The sequence below is a fragment of the Zingiber officinale genome, chromosome 8A, assembly GCF_018446385.1.
Source record: "Zingiber officinale cultivar Zhangliang chromosome 8A, Zo_v1.1, whole genome shotgun sequence".
In the NCBI taxonomy this organism is placed as follows: domain Eukaryota; kingdom Viridiplantae; phylum Streptophyta; class Magnoliopsida; order Zingiberales; family Zingiberaceae; genus Zingiber; species Zingiber officinale.
In genome coordinates, this window is record NC_056000.1 from 31,695,897 (window position 1) to 31,701,656 (window position 5,760).

The window sequence follows — 5,760 nt, forward strand, 5'->3', positions numbered from 1 at the left end:
TCCACAATTCCTTGGCATTGTTGTAACCACCTATCTTACACAAGATATCGTTAGGTAATGAAAATTCAAAAATTTTCATTACCTCGTCGTTGATTACGGATTGGTAGATTTGTTCCTTCGTCCACCTCTTCTTCTCAAGAATTTCTCCTTCTTCATCCCTTGGAGGAACAAAACCTACTTGTACACAATTCCAATTAGCTAAGTTAGTCATAAGAAAGTACTTCATTTTTACCTTCCAAAACGCGAAGTCGTCGCGATCGTAGAAGGGTGGAATCGTGACGTCTTCTCCAAGTCCATCCATTCTCTAGCTTGTGCTCCCTTGGGTGTTAATCCGACGAAGAGCAACCTTGCTCTGATACCACTTGTTAGGACCTTCGGATAGCGGCTAGAGAGGGGGGGTGTGAATAGCCGACCCTAAATTCACATTTCTTTCTACAAATCAAGTTAGGGCAGCGGAAAAATAACAACAGAAACGTAAATAGAGAAATCAAACCTCAAGCACAGCGATGTAACAAGGTTCGGAGATGAAACTCCTTCTGGGTGGAGAAACCTCGCCACAATAACTCTTGCAACAGCAAGATAGAAGTACACAAAATACAAAGAAGCACAAGACAATATGAATGTAAAACAAACAAGCTTGCCTTCTCGTCTGGAGATCAGTTGATGAAGCAGCAGCTTCACGGATGCCAGCAGCAGGGAAGCTCACGCGAAGCTTCAAGAAGTACGAGCTGAACAAAGCTCGCAGAAGGAACCTGGAAGAACTTGCAGAAGCAAGAAGAAGGTCCTGTAGAGTCGCTCGACTCTTTATATAGCTGAACCTGCAAACCTGTGAAGGCAGAAGAAGACACAGAAACTAGCCGTTGTGTTGCAACGGCTAGGGCCTGGACCGATCAGGCTCCAACCTGATCGGTCCACACTGTCCCTGATCGGTCTTGGGGACCGATCAGGCTAAGCCTGGACCGATCAGGCTATGTCCTGATCGGTCCAGGAGGAGTCTGATCGGTCCCTGGACCGATCAGCCTTTCTCCTTCTTCTCTTCTGTTTGCTTCCTGATCGGTCTTCAGACCGATCAGATAATCCACAGAAGCATTCTGTTTGGTTACTGATCGGTCACCAGACCGATCAGCCGTATCACTGGATCGGTCCCCAGATCGATCCAGAGCTTGGTTTTTCCCAAGTCTCCCACACCAACATCCGGTCAACCTTGACCTGTTGATACATCATGCTTAGCATCCGGTCACTCCCTTGACCTGCTAAGACTCCCCACCAAGTGTCCGGTCAATCCCTTTGACCCACTTGGACTTTTCTCTTCGTGCCAAGTATCCGGTCACTCCCTTGACCTACTTGACCTTCTCAACACCAGATGTCCGATCATCCTTGATCCATCTGGATTTTTCCTTGCCCGGCTTCACTCACCAGGACTTTCACCTAGCTTCACTCACTAGGGTTTCCAATCTGCCTGGCTTCACTCACCAGGACTTCCAAACTACCTAGCTTCACTCACTAGGACTTTTACCTGGCTTCACTCATCAGGATTTCTCCGTCTGCCTGGCTTCACTCACCAGGACTTTCACCTGGCTTCACTCACCAGGATTTTCTATCTGCCTTCCTGGTCTAGAGAACGAGCTACCGAGCCCTCTCTGACCTAGTCCGGAGAACGAGCTACCGAGCCCTCTCCGACTTCGTCTGGTCCAGAGAACGAGCTACCAAGCCCTCTCTGACCTAGTCCAGAGAACGAGCTACCGAGCCCTCTCCGACTTCCACATCCGGTCCAGAGAACGAGCTACCCAGCCCTCTCTGACCATAGTCCGGAGAACGAGCTACCGAGCCCTCTCCGACTCCATCAGGTCCAGAGAACGAGCTACCGAGCCCTCTCTGACCACAGTCCGGAGAACGAGCTACCAAGCCCTCTCCGACTTCCACATGCCAAGCTTCCATACTTGGACTTCTCTGTGCCAAGTCCCTGCTTGGACTTTTCCCATGCCAAGCTCCCTGCTTGGACTTTCCCGTGCCAAGTCTCCATACTTGGACTTTTTCCGTGCCAAGCTCCCTGCTTGGACTTCTCGAAATAGATCAACTCAAGTCGGGTCAACCAGGTCAACCTTAACCAAGGATTGCACCCACAACCTCCCAAGTTTTCCAATATTCTTGTCAAACATCAAGATACAACTCTTCTATTCTCATCAAACATCAGAATAGAACTTTTCTATTCTTGTCAAACATCATAATAGAACTTTTCTATTCTCGTCAAACATCATAATAGAACTTTTCTATTCTCGTCAAACATCAAAATACAACTCGAGTCAGGCCAACTCGAGTCAGGTCAACCTTGACCTAAGGTTGCACCAACAATTATGCCTGCTTTGGCTGCTGTTGTTTACATATGATGTTATTGCTTACTTATGTTGTTGTGGTATATTTAAGTTGTCGTTGCTTCTTGCTGTTGTTCACTTATGCTGATATGATGTCTTATGTTGAGATATGCTCTCGTTGTAGGCAGTTAGACTTTGGTTTATTTATTGGAAATGTTTATATACCTTAATCATTACCTCTGTAGTTATGAGCAGTAATGTAGCAGATTAGTTCTACTCCTGACGTTTTATTTCCTAGCCTAGGATATGGTTTCAGGTATGAGCATTTATTATGGTTTTATTTTTGTATCTGCTACTTCCCTTATGAGATTGTATTCCTTTTGGTATTCTCCATTTGTTTATATATGTTCATGCACTATCTTTCCTTACCTGCTGAGTTCCAATACTCACCACCTCGCACATTGGTTTTCTTTCGCCAGGTAACAGGTAGATGAGTCATGGGTGCTTGGAGAGTCCCGGCTGCCAGTCCCACGTCACATTCGAGGATAGTTTTCATTTTGGTTTTGTTATCGTTTGGGGTGGTATATTGATTTTGTGTATTTTGTTTTTCAATAAGTCGATGTGAATTTTGGGTCAAGTCTGGTGGTGACAGGTATTTTTGTTAGTGTCGTTGTTGGTCTTATATTCATATTGTTTTGTGTTTTCCGCTGCATTTCCGTTGTTGTGTGTTTACTTTCAGCCGTGTAGGCTTATTAAACTACGTGGTTGTATTTATTTTGTTCCAGCTGAGTGGGCTGATGATATAAACTGCGTGGTTGTGTATATATTCCAGCCGAATGTGGCTGATGTATATTTTGTATGTAGAAATGCTTCAGATTGTCACCGGTACAGGGGAGATGCTGTCAGATTTTTGTCTAGCAGGGACTCCTCTAGGGCGTGACAGGTAACCTTAGGTCCTAGGGAGAGGTAATCCTAGGTGGAGAAAAACCATAGGGGGTGGTAACCCTAGGCAGAAAGTCCAGTCAGTCTGGAGGACCGGACTAGCAACAGGTATGCTCTCCTGAGTGGAGTAGGTGAGGACGCGTTCCCCACGGAGGCAACAGTAGGCGTTGGTTCGACCTATGGTTTTCGATCGGAAACCCGAAGTCAGAACCAGGCAGCCCGAAAGCTGTCAACTTATTTGTTTTATTTGTTATTTGTCTAACTCTGTTTTGCAGGAAACTAACTTTCTGCAAGGTCAAAATTAGTCATGATCGATCGACCGAATGACCTGATTGGTCAACCGAACCGCAGCACAAAAGGACCAAATTTCCATATTACTGACCAGGTTCAGTCAAGGGATCGGTCGACCGAACCTGGGGATCAGTCGACCGAACAAAGGATGGGAGTTGACCAGATCGAAGCCGGGGGGGATCGGATCGGATGAGGAGGTCATCTAATCGGTCGACCGAACCTTGGGATTGGTCGACTGAACTAAGGATAGGAGTTGACCAGATCGAAGCGGAGCGAGCAGATCGGATGTGGAGGAGATCATCTAATCGGTCGACCGAACGTGGGCATCGGTCGACCGATCCGCTTTGGGTCAAACCTGATCCCAAGCTTTGAGGATCTGATCAGTCCTGTAGAGGCTATAAAAGGAGCCTCGGGAAGCAACTTCGACATCAATGAAAATTGAACAACCTGTGCTCTTGTATGCTGCTCTGAACGCTCCAACTACACTCTACGACTCCGACAACTGACGACGACTTTCTTCATCTATTTGTACTGTCGGTATAATTCTTTATTCAGCACTTGTACTTTAAAGTTGTAAAAGATTTATGGATTGATAGTGATTGCCTACCGAAAGTGATCAACGATCGCAGGCCTTGGAGTAGGAATCGCCCAAGGCTCCGAACCAAGTAAAAACACTTGGGTCTTCTTGTGTGTGTTTTATCTTCCGCTGCTTTACTCGAACGTTTTCGAAAACGATAAGTGAAAGCCACGAGCGCTATTCACCCCCCCCCCCCCTCTCTAGCGCGTCTCGATCCAACAACTTCATGACATACACAAAATTTTAAATGAACATTCTCTAGTCAATGATCGATCGTGTAGAAGCTAGCATGCACGTAGCTGCTATAACATGTAGTAACTAGTTACTAGTTTTTACAACAGTGTCATTATCTTATATAATTGATTTTTCTTATTGAAGAGTGATAATCTGATTAAAATAATATTTTAATGAGTAAAACAAAAAAAGGAGACTCTATGACACCCACTATATTTCATATGAACATTATCTAATTACAACCTGTTGTGTAGAAGCTAGCACATAACTACTACAATGTATAACAACTGGTTGCTAACTTCTACAATAGTGTTTTTATCTTATATTGATTTTCTTATTGAAGAGTGATAACATGATTAAAATAACATTCCAATGATCAAAACAAACAAAGAGGACTCCATGACATCTACTACATTCCAAATAGATGTTATCAGATCATGATCAATCAAGTAAAAATTAGTAGGTAGTTGTTACAACGTGTAGCAACTAGTTGCTAAATTCTACAAAGTGTTATTATCTTATGTTTATTTTGCTTATTGGAGAGTGATAACATGGTTAAACAACATTTCAATGAGAAAAACAAAAGAAGGAACTTCATGACATCCATTACATTTCAAATGAACATTTTCTGATCACGATCATCCATGTAGAAGATAGCAGGTAACTGCTAACTGCTACATGTTGTAACAACTAATTATTAGCTTTTACAATAGTGACATTATCTTATGTTAATTTTACTTATTGAATAGTGATAATATGATTAAAACAATATTTCAATCAGTAAACAAATAAAGGAGACTCTATAACACTCACTATATTTCAAATGAACATTATCTGATCATGATCAACTATGTAGAAGTTAACAGATAGTTGCTATAACATATAGCAGATGGTTGCTATCTTCTACAAAGTGTCATCTAGCTTGACTCCAGATGGGATAGCGATTATCTTGTGGGCAATTGAATCTGTAGATTCACATACAATTATTGAAAATAATCTTCTACAACTTGTTGATTCAAAAAGGAATGCCGGGAAATAGGAAAATAAATGACACTAGCAAAAATATTATTGTAGACATCATTCGGTCAACTGAAAAATCGTTGGTCGACTAAACCTATTAGTTGACTAAACTTCCTATCAGTCGACTGAACTTAGTGCCCTTCCTTATTTGCCATGATCTGATCCGTTTGATCCCTTGATTTCTGATGTTCAGTCAATTGATCATGCTTATCAGTCGACCAAACCTTTGAATTGCCATTCACGAGATGATTCGATCTAATTTTCTACACTTTCCTTTTATGGTTCGATTGATTGATAAACTTTAGCAGTCGACTGATCCCTCTATAATACCAAATTTGTAATATTCACTTTGATCATCTTATTTTACCCTTATCGGTCGAATGA